Source organism: Gavialis gangeticus, unplaced genomic scaffold (genome assembly GCF_001723915.1).
Source record: "Gavialis gangeticus isolate Ggan-Ray unplaced genomic scaffold, GavGan_comp1, whole genome shotgun sequence".
Classification (NCBI taxonomy): Eukaryota; Metazoa; Chordata; order Crocodylia; family Gavialidae; genus Gavialis; species Gavialis gangeticus.
This window is the reverse complement of record NW_017729030.1, coordinates 58,396,501-58,412,686: the sequence shown is the minus strand read 5'-3', so window position 1 is coordinate 58,412,686 and position 16,186 is coordinate 58,396,501.

Sequence of the window (16,186 nt, the reverse complement as noted above, 5' to 3'; positions counted from 1 at the left end):
GGGGGGGGGGGGGAGGAGGGCAATGATGACACTATATTAATGTTATTAGAGAATAGGGCCCAAGGTTGGCCAAAAAGTTTTAAAAATTCTCAACCAGTGTGAATTCTGTACAGTTCAGTAAATTCTACTGAGGACCAAAATGTTCATAAATAGATGTGTGATGACAGTCTCCTAAACACTTATTTAGACTCTTAAGCAGTAGTGGCCTTAGGGAGGGCAAACAAGGCAAGTGTCCAGGGCCCCATACTTTATAAAAATAAAAATTAATGACACTGACACTGAATTTTTGTATTAACAATATTATACTAAGCTACTTCCATTGCAGTTTCATGCATCGGAAAAAGTGAAATTGAAAATGTCCAATTTGCTTATAGGTCATCAAAATTAAGCCTCTAAGAGGCCCCAAATAACTCTCTTGCCCCAGGCCCAAAAACCCTAAGGCCACCACTGTTCTTAAGTGTACAGCAAGATTTTTAAATATGCTCAGCTAACTCAACAATTCTCATTGAAGTTGATACACATTATTAAGTCTCAACACAATTGAAATTCAGGCCACATCTTTGAGAGCCCAGTATGATTTAGGAACCGAAGGTGATATTGTATTCTTTCCTAAGTGGTTCATTTTTGGTTTTGGAAATTATGTGCACAGAAGAATTCTATTACAAGACACATTGCCCTGTAGATGTAGACAACTACATAGCTGTACAGATTGGCAACAAAATGAGGTATCTTTCATACAAAAGGGCTTTGAATCTAGGTCTCTCAATATAGATCAGCCTTTATGCAGCAACTCTGGCATGCTCCTTTAGAAACTGGCCACAAAAAGGGGGCATGTAGCAAATCTGTGGGACCAGAAGGAAGGGAGCAAACAATTACGGTGTGGCTCAGGGAGGTGGCTGCTGGCCTAGAATAGTGGTGCCCACTGAGTTTCAGGTTGTGTCCTCCCTCCCAGCAAGATACTTCCCTGCTCATCATCTATTTTTCCTATTTCAGTGTTCGTAGATCAGCTTCAAAGGGATTCTGGACAATGTGCTGGATAATGGTTAACCTGTGGTGTGGTGGCTGGAGTACTGTGCTTTTAAGGTCAGAGACCCTGAAACACAAACCTTTTCAGGGTGCGGGGAGCCTAAACACAGGACCTTCAGCTTCCCAAGTGTGTTCCTTATCCACTCAGCTGTGTGGGCAAACGAGGGGTAGGCAAACAGCTCTCTTCTGGTCCTAAGTATAGTAGACATGGATTTTGGCTAACTTTATTTTCAGACTATTAAGGTCATTATACATCTGCAAGGAGCTCACCCATGCATTATGGCTGCTTTTGCATGTTCTGTCTGTGTGACTTATTCATAGTCATACAGTCAAAGTCATAGAAAAATAGCTGGAAGTGACATCTTGAGGTTATCTCGTCCAACTTGGCCTTGAGTGGAGAGGCAAAACTGTAACCTGTAACTCTGGGATTTAGTCCCAGCAGGACTATTGGCACACCTCAGTCAAGATCCTCAGCCTGGGCTGCATCCAACATCTAATCCTTCTGAAGAGGTGAAAAAAACCAAACAAACCCTGACACGTAGAAACAGGAGGGTAAAAATTCCTTCTTGGCCCCATGAAGCAACCAGCAAAGACCAGAAAAATGGATAATACCCATGGTATAACACAGGCATAGCAATGCCAGGATAATCCCCCAGGTTATCCAACCTCTTTTTGAATACCTTATGTGAAGGAGATTCCACAACTTCCCCAGGTACTCTACTCCACTGCCTCAATGCTCTAATAGTGAAGAAGTTCTTCCTGATATCCAATATAAACCTACTTGGATGCAACTTCAATCTGTTGGTCTGAATTCTGCTCTCTACAGCAAAGAGAAAAAACCGTTTCCCTCATCTTTATGGCAGCCCTTAAGATATTTAAAGACTTCTATCATATCCCCTCTTGAGCACTTTCTCAGTAAACTGAACCTGCCTATTTCCTCCAATCCCTCCCTCCTGTGCCTGGCCTTCCAAGACTTTTATCAATTTTGTCATCCACTTCTGGACCCTCTCTAACTTCTCTGTGTCATTTTTAAAATGTTGACCCCCAAACCATACATAATTCACAATAATCTAAACAAGGCTAACCAATGCTCCTATTGCTGCAACCCAAAACTGCATTTGCCTTTTCTGCTGCTACATCACTGTAGACTTATGGGCTAGGGACAGACATTACACATAAACTGGTTTAAGTGATCAGAAACTGGTTTAAAACTGTAACAGAACATAATTTTAATGCACATAAATCTGCTTCAAAATGGCCAAAACTGGTTTAAGATAAACTTGGTTGAATATAGTATCAGGCTTAAATGACTTGGGTCAAAACAGTTTATGCAATGTCTGTCCCAAACCCTTTCCTGGTTTAAGTTAAACTTTGTTAACTGATGAACTTCATTAACTTAACCCCTTCCTGGTTAAATTATACTTTGCAGCCCTTGGCTCGGCTCTCTGCTCCAGGAAACAGGCTGCCGCTGCTCTTAGCCAGAGCTCCAGGGGAGACTGCAGCACAGCAAGGTCTGCCTGGCTTCACTCGCTGCTCACTGCTCAAGCAGGGATTCCCCACTCCCTCCCATCTCCCATAGCATGAGCTCCAATTCCATGGACCCATGCTAGCTGATGCTGAGAGGTGTCTGTGTGTGTGTGTCTCCAATTTCACTGGGACAGGCAGACAGGACAGTACTGCTTAGGGCTTTCTAGAGCTAATCAACAGGTCAGCTGGTAACATCCCTCTGTTCCTTCCTTGGAAAAAGCTGTTTAAGAAGAGCTTGAACTACTGAGGCTTTTGTTTTTCTGATGAGCTGATAACACAGTGGTTTGCTGACAGGCTGATAATACTGTGGTTTTATCCCCCTGGCTTGTTTGCAGCCCTGTCAGATTTGCAAACAGGGAGAAGGAGATTGAAAAGCTCAGTATCATCAACAGATGGATGCACTGCACACCCCCCCACACACACTTTGCCTTAGAGCGATAGCCTGGGGCTGGCAAAACTCCTGCCCCTTGCGCAGCCATCGGGGAAAAGCCTGAGATTGTGCAGGCCAGGGTAGGGGTTGACACCCCTCCCTAATCAAAGTGTTCTTCTGGTGCCTGGCCATGTCCTGTCTCAGCTCAGCATTGTGGAAGGGAAAGGAGGGCTCCTAGCCTAAGCCACTGAAGGCATGTGCCTGCATTTCCAGAATGAAGAGGGAATGTCTATCCACCTCAAAATTGGTTCAAGCTTTGCAGCTTAGACTAACCTGTGAAGATTGAAACAATTCAGGCTCAGGCTCAGGCTTTTTGAATGCTTTTCCCTAGTCATATTGAGCCTGTTATCACCTATTTTGTATCTGTAGTTTTGATTATTCTTCCCAAGGTGTAGCACCTTGCATTTATCAGCACTGAACTTCACTTTAACTCTAGCCCAATATTCTGTCAACATCCAAATCTATAAAATCTATGAAATTCTTCTGAAATGCACTCCTCTAGTGTGGTTGCAGTCCTTCCCAATTTTGTGTCATCTGCGAATTTGCTCAAGAAACTCTGTTTCACAGCATCAAAATAATTAATAAACATATTAAACAGCTCAAGGCTTAGGAGAGACCCCTGTAGGATTCCACAGGAAACCTCCTGTCATTCTGACCTGGATCCATTTATAAATACACCTTGCTTGCAGTTATTGAGACAGTTGTCTATCCAACTTGTAGTAGTTTTGTGTAGCTCACATTTCTTCAATTTGTTTATGAGAAGGTCATGAGGTACTCTGTCAGAAGCCTTGCTGAAGTTCAAATACAGTAACCAGAGCATTCTCTTCATCCACCCAACTAATTATCTTGTTGAAGAAGGAGATCAAGTTTCTGTAGCATGATTTATTGTGTTGGCTGCTTCTGTTCAACCTTTCCTTCTTCAAATGCTTGCAAATTGACTTCCTTATAAAATGCTCCAGTAACATCCCAGGTATCAAGGTGAGGTTAACCAGTCTATAGTTCTCCAGGACCTCCTTTTTGCCTTTTTCAAAGAGGGGTACTATGTTGGCCCTTTTCCTGTCCTCTGCTAATTTGTCCATTTCCCAGATCTTTGTAAATATTATTGCCAAAGGCTCTGAGATTTCCTTTACCACTTTCTTCAGTTCCCTGGAATGAAGTTCATCAGGCTCTGCTGACTTGAATTCATTCAGACCCATCAAAAGATCTCTGAAAATACACATGCAAAGAAAAAGCAAGGACTATAAAAAAAAAATTCTCACTGGTCCTTCCAGTACAGAAAGAGTACCACATTAAGATCATAGCAGTTTCACTTGTTCATTTAATATCTTTTAATGGAGAAAGTTCAATAAAATACAAATATCTGAACCAGGGTCTGTCCAGATTTCCATGGAAAGGATAGGAATTTTACTTTTTCCTTATGTTTTCCCTTATGCTGCAAGCAGATGTTCTGCAAGACAAAATACATGATGAAATTAAGGATCTGTTAATTCTATAACTGTATTTACATACAAGCCACACATCAAAACAGCTCAAAGAATAGCACATCACATTACTATAATTCAACCTATACTTGGTCCTGCCAAGATTTTTTCAGGGATTGAGGGTATCATGGTAATTGTATTCATACTGTATATTTGCATGTCAGTCTTTTTAAATGAGCAAACAGTTGTATTTTTTAAAAATCTTTTTAAAATTAAGAATAGTTTTTGTTGATAACAGAACTGCCTTAGGTAGATGTGGTAGACATTCCCAGTGTTTTGGGGGGGTTTTTTCCTTTCTTGAGCCCTATATATTTCTTCATATAATTATATTTCTTCTGTGTTTTCCCCAGTCCAACCTGCAATAATTTTTCTAGTATGCCTGATTCCCCTTGGGATGAAGAGAGGTCTCTAGTAAACCTATAACTAGGCTAGTATGAAAAGCCACATTTATTTCATAGTATTGTTTGTGTGGATGCTTTCAGGTCTAAATCATTCATCTTTAAAGGAAAGTTTCCAGCATTCTGAAGTAGTGAAAGGTAAGATGGAAAACTCTGTTTTTGCAAATGGATTTAGCCCATGTGATGATGTGGACTGGCTAGCCCCTGGTGAGAAAGGAGGTAAAAAGAACTGCTGGACTAGGTTGACCCTGCCCCAGGTATGCTCACAGCCAATGTCAGGCCTAAAGGAGTGGTATGAAAGATAAGAAGTGGACTCAAAGAGGGGAGGACTCTGAGTGCTGACTGAGCCTGGCTGCCAGTCAGATGTACTCTGAGGAGTGAGTGCTTTGGATTCCCAGGTCAGCATGGGAGCCCAAGTAGATTGCAGTATGGGGACCACAGAGCTGTCACAGTGCTTCATTACATTTTGATAGAGAAGATGGGCAGTTTAGCAACCCTAACCTCTGCTTCAAAAGGGGTTTGAACAGAGCAGGAGAGAAGCAGATCACAGATGATGCTCTGCTGCCCATAGCATACACCATGGAGATGGAAGCACTGTTATAATGGATGGATGTCCAACAGCAGTGACTAACTGAGGACTTAGCAACTCAGAACCAGCAGCAGCAGCTGGTACAGCAGTTTAGTGCCTTATTGCAGCCACCTGCACCTACAGTGTCCCCTAAGCCAGTTAGTACAAGCTAGAACATTCCCATGTAGCTGATTAAGATGGTGCCAGCTGATGACCCTGAAGCATATTTAGAGGCATTTGAGAGGGTGGCAGCTGCCAAACAGTGGCAATGGCTAGTGTTCCTGCTTCCTTCTCTGTCAGGGATGGCCTAACTGACCTACTGGGGCCTCAATGCCAAGGTGACATGATTACCGGGAGGTGAAAGCCATGATACTAGTAACCTATAACATTTCAAAGGAGACCTTCAAAGAGCACTTTCACATGAGGAGTACAGGCAACCCTCGCCATTCACGGGGGTTACATTCTCGTATCCCCCGCGAATGGCAAAATATGCAAATAAGGCACTCCATTCATGAACGCAGTGCCCCCAGTGGCTAGGGGTGGGGGGGCACAGCTCTGGTGGTAATGGTGGGAGTATGATGGCAGCAGCAGGAGGCTAGCATCAGCAAGCACAAAGCTCCCAAGGGGCTTCTGTAAGTGTATAAAGTGTATTTAAAATGTGGGTTTGGCATTCATGAATATTTGAAACCGCAAATGCCGAACCCACGAATAGTGAGAGTTTCCTGTACTACCCACTTGGAACTGACACTGCCTCGTTCCCAGTGGCTGAGGAACTGATGTTGTCACTGGCTCAAGACAAATGACAAGACAGGGAAACAGGTGGCAGAGGTAATTCTCCTCAAGTAGTTCACCTGAATACTTCCCACTGAGAGTAGGAATTGGGTATTGCATCTTTAGCCCAAGGTGGTGGCACAGGCTGTTCACTTGTCGGAGAAATACCTGCAAGCAGAGCTCACTATAGGGCCTAGTCATGAGGAGATATGGACACATCAAGGCATGTGACTGGGCCCAGAGATAGGCAAACTGATAAGGTGGAATATCAAAGTGCCAACTAGTGCTGCGACCCTGGCCAGGGTGAGGGACCCTGAATTGAGAGGACTGGGGCCTCCACTGGCCTTGGATGAGGATCCCCCAGCCCATTTCCCTAAACTAAAACACGTGGTCCCAGTCAGCCCCAAAAAGGGTGGGAACAAGAAGCTGGGACATAAGGGACTCTAGGCTAAGAGAAGCATGTCCCCTGGCTGTAAGTTGCAGGATGCTTCTTTCACCTACCACCAATTCAGGTATTGGGCTCAAGAGTATCTGTACATGGAGTGCAACTATGCCCATATTTGGACAGGAGAACTGTGGGCTTGGGTTGCACAGCTTGCAAAACTGACAGTCCCAATCAGAGTGAATGGCACTAGGGTGAGGGCCCTGGTGTATCTGGGATGTGCCCAAATAATTATTAGGAAATCTACCACCCTCAAACTTTGGAGTAATTCAACTGAACCCTTAACGAAATGTTAAGAGTATTTGTGGCCATGGATGCCTATCACTGGGATCAGCTGCTCTGAGCCCTGTTGTTTGTGGTCCAGGAGGTACCCTAGGCATCAAGAGAGTTTTCTCCCTTTTAGGTACCATTGGATCTCATATGGGAGATGTGGGAAGAGTAACCCCAACAAGTGGATAACGTGGTCTTGTATATACTGAATCTATGGGAGAAACTTAAACCACTGGGAAAATTTGCCCAAGGAAATCTGTAATGGGCCTAGCCTCACAGGAGATATACAACAATAGAACTGCATGGTTGCATGAATTCAGCCTTGGAGATAGGGTGCTTCTACTTTTGCGTCCTCTGAATCAAAACTAATGGCTCACTGTCAGGAACTGTACAAAGTAATCTGGTCGTTTGGGATGGTGGACAACAAGATCAGTTGGCCAAAGCAGAAGAGAGGCCAGAAAATTGATCACACCGCCTCTTGAAATAATGGAAGTTTCCAGAGGGCCTCTTTATAGCCCCCTAAACAATTACTAGGGGTGCAGGCAGGTCCAACAGCCCAGGCAGGAATGATGCAGTTAAGGACCAACTTCATACCACAGCAACAGAAACAAGCCTGAAGGCTGGTCTGCTCATTCTTCAGGGTGGTTTCATCACATCCTGGATGAACCAGCCTGGCAACCCACCAAATCGAAGTGGAGCCAGGAAGCAGGATCAGGGAAAAAAATCCATCCCCTGCCCCATAACATGAGAGACATGGTGAAGCATGAGTTACAGGCAATGCAGAATCTTGAAGTTATCAAGGAATCGCACAGTGACTGGAGAAGTCTGACTGTGCTAGTCCCAAAGCAGGAAAGCATTATTTGGCTGCACTGACTGGCAAAAGGGCAGTGCACTTTTGAAATTTAAGGCATACCCAATGCATTAAATTCAATGAGTTATTGGACCAGCTGGAGCTTTCCAATACTTTACAATACTCAGTCTTATGAAGGGGTATTAGCAGCTCCCACTGACACTGGAATGTAGGGAAAAGACAGCCATTGCTACCCCCTTGGGCTTATACCAATTTCAGACAATGACATTTGGGTTGCATGGGGTCTAGCTATGTTCCAGAAGCCAATTGATTAAGTCACCTGAGGGGTGGTAAAAAACAAACACTAGTACACAAGGTCCAGGTCCTGCAAAGGTTTCCAACACTGAACACCAAAAATCAGGTACAGCACTTTCTTGGACTGGCCAGGTATTATTGATGGTTTATCTTTTATTTCTTTTTTTTATGGTTTATCTACTATTGATGGCATTATCTTTAGTTGCAAGTCCACTCACAGACTTTCTAAAGGGTGACCATCTGCAGAAGTTACAGTGGACTAGAGAATGCACCCAAATGTTCTGAACATTGAAGGCTTGTCTATACCAGGATAGTCCTGTATAACTTGGATTTTTCAAAAGAGTTTATATTCCAAACCAATTCTTCCAGTGTAGGGTGGGGGCAGTGTTGTCCCAAATGGTGAATGAGGAGAAATACCCCATTCTCTACTTGAGCCACAAGCTATTCCTAAGAAGAATTACTCCCTCACTGAGAAAGAAGTCCTGGCAGTAGAATGGGCAGTGGAGGTGCTCCAATATTATCTGCTGAGTTGGACCTTGATCATAGACCATGCACCCTTCCCCTGGTTATACACCCTGAGGGAGATGAATCTCCAAATTATTTGGTGATAACTTGCCCTGCAACCATTCTCTTTCTGAATCCATCACAGGGACTGAAAGGCCCATCTCAATGTGGATTTGTTTTCATGGAAAGGGGAGGAGGTATCTAGGAAGGCAAGTACCCTGAAAGAGGTCTTGAGAGGGAGGATGGCTGATAATGTGGATTGGTTAGCCTCTGGTGAAAAAGTAGGTGAAGAATGCTGCTGGGCTGGTTTGACTCTGCCCCAGTATGCTTGTAGTCAATGTGAGGCCTGGAGGAGTGGTATAAAAGAGAGGAAGCGGGAAGGACTCTGAGTGCTAACTGAACCTGGCTGCCAGTCAGACATCCGCTGAGTGAGCACTGTAGATTTGCAGGTCATTGTGAGACCCTGGGTAGATTGCATCATGGGGACTGGAAAGCTGCCCCAGTGCTGCACTACAGTCCAACATTGAAACAGAAAAAGGGAAGTGAAAAATAATTTGACTTTAAAAAGTATAGAGCAAGTGACTAAAAATGCCTACTAGAAATAGACAAATTCCTTAAACTCTTTTTAACTTTCAGTGGGGCTTATGTTTCTCTCTCCATTTCCCTGGTACAGATATAAAATCAATGTGCCTGAAATTTTCCTTAAAACCAAGTGCTCATAATCCAGAGACTTATACCAGGAGTAATACTCATTTCAAATATAAGGTAAATCTGTTGGAGTAAATGGGAGTTTTACCTCTGGAATCAACAGAGCCATCTTAGTATCCAGAATTTCTACTGCTTTCCCTCTGAGTCAATAAACTCAGCTGGGAACCCCATTTATGTCAGAGGGCAATAAGAACAGTTATAAATGCAATGGCATGGTTCTGGAGGTTCAAGTGCAGGTGTCCTTGGGCATATCTTCAATTTTCCCATCTCACATTGTTTGGAGATCTTTCATTCTGAATTTATTCCTGCTTATGCTTGAATTCACTTTTGCTTTGGTCTGCCAAAAGAGGAGTGCATTTATTTGAAGTGAAAAGAGCCACAGAAAGCAACTAGAAAAGTGTTCTGTATCTAGATTGCAAACTATTTTGAGCAGGGCTTTATGTATATGTACATGTTGCATCTAATAGAATGGGGCTCTAATTCCTAATTGTGGTTTCTAGGGCTGTCATTGAAATGACTAATACTAATTTCACTAAACCTCCCTTTATGCAAACTGCTTCTTCTAAAAGCACATCAGTCAGCTAGATATGTGAGAATTGTTTTTGTGTAAGGGAAGGCTGGTTAGCACAGCACTGATATGATTCTTATTATGAAAATGTTAAAAATATAGCTAGTACGTAGCTTGGTAGAGTTGGAAGACAAAGCAGGACTTTTAGCTATATAGGCACATAGTTGATGTATATTGATGCAATCAGAACCTATATTCCAAGTGTCCCAATGATCAGTGTTTGCACCATCATATCATACCCCTTCTCCCTCAGGGTATCAGCCAGTGGCCTATACTTAGACAGTTTTTACTCCTGGGATTTGGTGAAAGCCTGCCACAGGTTCTTGAAGGAGCATCTTTCCATCCCCCCATCCCCACAAAAAAGAGGGCAATGGGAAAAAGGTCACTAAAACAGTACCTTGAAAGTTTAGAACAACCCTAGAACTGCTTTCACCTTGTGCTCAGGCCCTATGGTTGGGTACAATGGTGCATGGAAATGGACACTATCATATTTGCAGTTCCACCCATCCTCGGTTATTGGGTTAAGCAGAGATCAGTCAGAACCAGAAGTCTGATATCATGAATGCAGATTTGTTTGAAATAAATATATAAACAACAAGAAAATCATACCAAATGAAACAAGGGAAGATTTTGGCTAATGTATGGATCTCTCTCTAGATGATTGACCTGTGGAGAAACTGTGAAATGAGACCAGTATTTGGTAATAGTTCAAACCCACTGAGCAGTCTAATCCAATAAAGATATGCATTAGAACTCAACTGTGGTACAGCAGGGAAAAGATGTGCAGAAAATTAATGAAGCATCATTGAATATTATAAATATTTTTAACAGAATGGGCAGAAGATGATACAGTGCAAAGAATCAATCTTTCATTGCCTTTGTCTTTTAATAAAACCATAACAACTATCTTTTGTCATCAGTAAAAAGTGCTTTCTTTGAACATAAGTGCCAGGAGTTGCATAAAGTGAAACTTACTGATGCATGTAAATGTTAGCAGTGGGTCCTCTGAGCAGAATATACATTTTAAAATTAATCTCTGCATGGATCAGCAAGCACATTCTCTCCCATGTTGACAAGAACAAGGTACTTATTTAGGAGTAGCCAACTTTCAAAACCTGACACCTGGAATTTTCATGTTTGTCTTTCATTTTTTAAGTCTCCAAGCTACATAATTCCCAAGAGCAGAAAAAGAGACTGTTCTATGTATAAGTCTGGAAAAGATTTCAAAACCAAAGCTACCAAACCAGAAAAGGTCATAGTCCAGCAGGATGCTCATAGACAAACAGCATGTTTATACTACCTCCAGTCATGGTAGGGAGTATGGTAAAGAAGCAAGAGACATCTGTTCCATGCTGCTACAGCCTGACAAATAGCATTTTGCTGCTTTTTGGTGTGAGGATAAACACATGTCTAGAGCTTCTCTCCATCTCTCTGTCTCAGGTATGCTTATGAACATGAGACCAGTGAAGCTCTAATAGTTTTTGTTTTTCCAGCACTTGGCGGAAATGGAGCAGTAAGGGTTGTTACTTGTAGCTATGTTGGTCTAAGGACATAGGCAGACAAGGTTCTTTGGGTAGATGCGGTATCTTTTATTAGACCAACTAAATAGTTGGAAAAAGTGTTCTTTGCAAGCTTTCAGAGAGTTTGGCTTCTATTCTACCCAAGAGAGCACACATTGCACCAGCAAACTCCCCCCATGCCTGAAGCTGGGTGCTTGTGCCCAAAAGCTTGCAAAGAACAATTTTTCCATCTATTTAGTTGGTCTAATAAAATATATCACATCTACCCAAAGAAGCTTGTGAAGTAGTAAGAGCATTTTTATGCATGCTTCAGGAGTTGGGGGAGAGAGGAGCCATTTTAATTACAGCAGCTCCAAGAGCCACTCTGAGTTGTGTTTTGGGTATCATCATCCCTTCATGTCAAAATGTCAGCAGGGGCACTTTAGCTCATCAAACAAGCTTTAGTTAAAGCACCCCGCCACCGTTTTGAAGCACAACCCTAATACACGAGACAGAGGCTGGCTGGAGCACAGTAATTACCATACTCTAGCAGACTCTATTAATCTCCATGCCTGTGTATAGGCATCCTAAGTGAATGTGGCATGCTTTGCAGTGGTTTATCTAGGCATAGCCAGAAGTTCAATTATCCAGGCAAAGAGGGAGAGAGTAGTGACTGCTATTTCAAGGAAGTTATCATGACACAGGGTTCATGATAGCAACCTTCTAGGAGCCTGAAGTTGTCACTGGTCATCAGTGGAAGATGGAGTCCTGCCACAAAGAATGGGAATGAGGGAGGGAATTTTAAATTTAAGCAATATAGGGTTGCAGAAAATGCAGAACACAGAGTTTTGAAGAAAGCTCAGGAGAACAAACCTCTCTGAAAGAATAATTCAAAATTGGTTTCATTTCTGCAGGGAATTTTGAGTTTTCCAGAGAAAATATGCATACCAAATATTTGCAGTTGGGCCCCTATGCACCCTCCCACCACTCTGCCCTGCCCCTGGCAGGAAGTGTAGAAAGCAGAAGCCTGAGGAGAAAGGGAAATCCTAAAGATCCCCAGTGCAGTAGCAGCAAAAGTAATGAGTGAATGATAGCTGAGCAGGAGCCTGTGGGCTACATGTTAACACCTCATTGTTGTAGATGAGCAATAGTCAGTAGGAACTTCTTTGCTGAGTACCACACACAAGCTAAAAGTATGGGTGGCTCAAATGGATATTTACATGCTTTGGCACTCTATATGGTTGTATAATCATGCATGGCGTAGTATGGTTCAGATGTGCTGACCGTTGGCTCCTACAAACTTTTTTTGTTAAATAAAATTTTGTTACAAGGGCCAATCAGTTCTAAATTAAGTTCCAAATTTCAGCTAAGCAGAGCTCAATCATTTAAGTTTGCATGGCGCTACCACTGACAAGTATCCTACCTCCCAGACACGTTAAGTTGAGGCTTCCAATACTCCCTCCATGATAGGCATCCTATATACAAGCCTCAAGCCTGGAGACCTGGGGGCTCAGATACCTCCTAGTTTCACTTGCCTCTAGCCAAAGGAGCAAACTAGGGGGATAGCCCAAAAGCAATCCCTCATCACCATAAATTGTGTATATGAGAACCTCACATACAGAGACATTTGTAGACTCTATAGTACAAACTAGTTCAAAGCCAAAAGGGTCCAGATTTACCATATATTTCATTGGGTTGGGACACAGCAGAGTCAACAGCATTTCAAGCCATGATGACCCCCCAGCTCAGCACTGCTCAGTATGTATGTATACTCCATATATGCCCCCTACAAAGACCTGTCTCCTAATTAGTGCCCCACTCAGGAAACTATAGGCCCATTAGTCTTACCTCGGTCCTGGGGAAGCTCTTTGAGAAAATTATCCAGGAGCACATCTGCAAGGGACCAGCAGGAGAGATTATGTTTAGAGGCAACCAACATGAGTTCATTAAAGGCAGGTACTGTCAGACCAGCCTGGTGGCCTTCTACGACCAGGTCACAAAATCCTTGGATGCAGCTGTCATGCTGGACATAGTCTCTCTGGACTTTAAGAAGGCCTTTGACACTGTGTCTCACTCCATTCTCATTAAAAAATTAGGCAACTGTGGTGTCAATGCCTACACAATCAGATGGGTTGCTAATTGGCTGAGGGTCGCACCTAGAGAGTGGTGGTGGTGGGTTATTTTCAACCTGGAGGGATGTGGGCAGTGGGCTTCTGCAGGGCTCAGCCCTCAGGCCCACACTGTTCAATATCTTCATCAGTGACTTGGACGAGGGAAGAAAAGCACCTTGTTCAAATTTGCAGATGACACTAAGATGTGGGGAGAAGTGGGCACGCTAGAGGAGAGGGACAGGCTGCAATTAGATCTGGACAGGTTACAGGGGTGGGCGGATAAGAACAGGATGGGTTTCAATACTGACAATTGCAAGGTATTGCACCTGTGGAGGAAGAACCAGCAGCATACCTACAGGCTGGGGAACTCCCTTCTCATCAGTGTGGAGGCAGAAAAGGATCTTGGAGTCATTATTGATGCCAAAATGAACATGGGCCGACTGTGGGGACATGGTCAGGAAGGCCAATCATGCCTTGTCATGCATCCACAGATGCATCATGAGCAGATCCAAGGAGGTTATCCAACCCATCTCTATGCAACATTGGTCAGGCCACAGTTGGAGTACTACATCCAGTTCTGGGTGCCGCACTTCAGGAGGGATGTGGACAGCATCGAGGGGGTCCAGAGGAGGGCCATTCGCATGATCAGGGGGCAGGCCCTACGAGGCGAGGCTACGGAACCTGAACTTGTTCATCCTCCACAAGAGAAGGTTGAGAGGGGATCTGGTGGCCATCTATAAACTTACCGGGGGGACCAGAGGCGAATGAGTGAGACCCTGTTCCCCCAAGCACTACCAGGAGTAACAAGGAATAACAGCCATAAGTTGAAGGAGAGTAGATTCAGGCTAGATATCAGGAGGCAGTACTTCACAGTCAGGGCACCTAGGATCTGGAACAAACTTCCAAGGGAAGTGGTGCTTGCTCCAACCTTGGGAGTCTTCAAAAGGAGGCTAGATAATCACCTAGCCGGGGTCATTTGACCCCAGCATTCTTTCCTGCCCACGGCAGGGGGTCAGACTTGATGATCTGCTTAGGTCCCTTCCGACACTACCAACTATAAAACTATGAAACTCATGACTGCAACTAGGTGTTCTTGTCTTAAATCCTGGGATCCTACGAAAATTATATGCAGATGAAATACAGGGCAATCTAATCCTGATCCACCTCATGCGGGGCAAGGCCACACTAATCATATGTGAGAGGCTAAGACGGGGTGACAGACGAATTGTGGGCGAACTGTTTGTCGCCCCATGTGTTGATGTTTTGCCAGATATTTCAGGCTGGTGAAAAAAATAGGAATGATTGGAAATGGGAAAGAAAGGTGAAGCTCAGCTATGCGAGTAAAGAGGAAGTTTGAAATTTAGTGGTTCACCATGACCTAAAAAAAAGTCAGTGCTAAGGGGGCTTGCACTCAGTGTACCTTACTATATGTCTTATTCACATGAATTACACAGGCCTATTTTTGTGGTGGTTCCCATTGGCATCTTGGCCTTTCCTGTACCTGAGATGTATGGCATATAGCAATACTATACTGAAACACACCTCTTGCATTCCAAAGCATGCTATATTAGTCTAAAAATGCTAGATCCCAAACCACAAACAACGTGGACATATTACTGTAGTTCTGCTCATGCACTAATAAATCGTGACATGACAGGTGGATCTGAAAGCTCATCTGTATGGGTGTGTGCACAACAGCATACTGACAAAACTGTAAACCTTCTGGCATTGGAAGTAAGGTGCACAGAGCACGTGTGGCACGTCTCAGCATGGTACAGCCTTACACTCTATGCTTTTATGCTTTCCTACCTCCTGGGAGGGATGTTGACAACCTTCATTAGCACATTTTGCAACCATATAATTCTCATCTGGCTCAAATCTGAAAGCCTTTACAAAGAAATACTGCAGTTGCAAGAGCAAACATGCACAGGAGGGAGGAGTTAGATAGAGAGGCAGGACAGGTGCTTGCCTTCAAAAACCAACTACTAAGGTCTTTTTCAAAGAGGTCTCTCTGAAGAGAAAAACATTCAGTCCCTTCCAAACCCATCAGGCCATGCTGGCCTATGGACAATGAAGCAGGTAGAAATGCTACTATCAGAATTACATCTTATCCAGGGGTTAGGACACCGATTTAGTTTCCCCAACATGGAACCTGCCATTTGACATCAAGCAAACCAGTTTACTCTATCCCTTCTACTTAGCTATGTAAATCCAGACTGAGCTTTGCTGAGCAAGAAATATCATGCATCATGTCCTCCTAGTAGCCAGGACTACTTCATACAAATAGCAATAACTTCAATTTACCCCAAATCTTCCATACTTACTCTCCTGCTGCCATGCTATACCCTCTGTCCAGCAGAATCAAATCCTCCATGATTAATTCTGGTCTTTCTGTCACAGACTGGTATACTAAGGGTTGAATAGAAACACTGCCATTTGGCTTAGGTTGCCAGTCAGAATGCTGAAATATTGCATGGTCGAAGCCATCTTTGTAGTGAAAAATTTGAGCAAAATCTATCCCCAAATAACAATTATTTAATCAAATACAACAGAATGAGCAAACTCATGGAAAGCCCAAGCTGTTTAATGACAGTACAAACACAGTAAAAAAAAGGTGGCAAGTGATAAATGCACTGGGCTTGTCTGTACCACATCAGTGGCAGGTCCCACGACTGAGCCTGCCTGGCCCCGCAAGTCTACTGACACACTCCAGAATTTGAAGTTTACCAGTGAGGCTACTCTACGCTTGTTCCCATTGCCTCCTCTCATGCCTGCTGC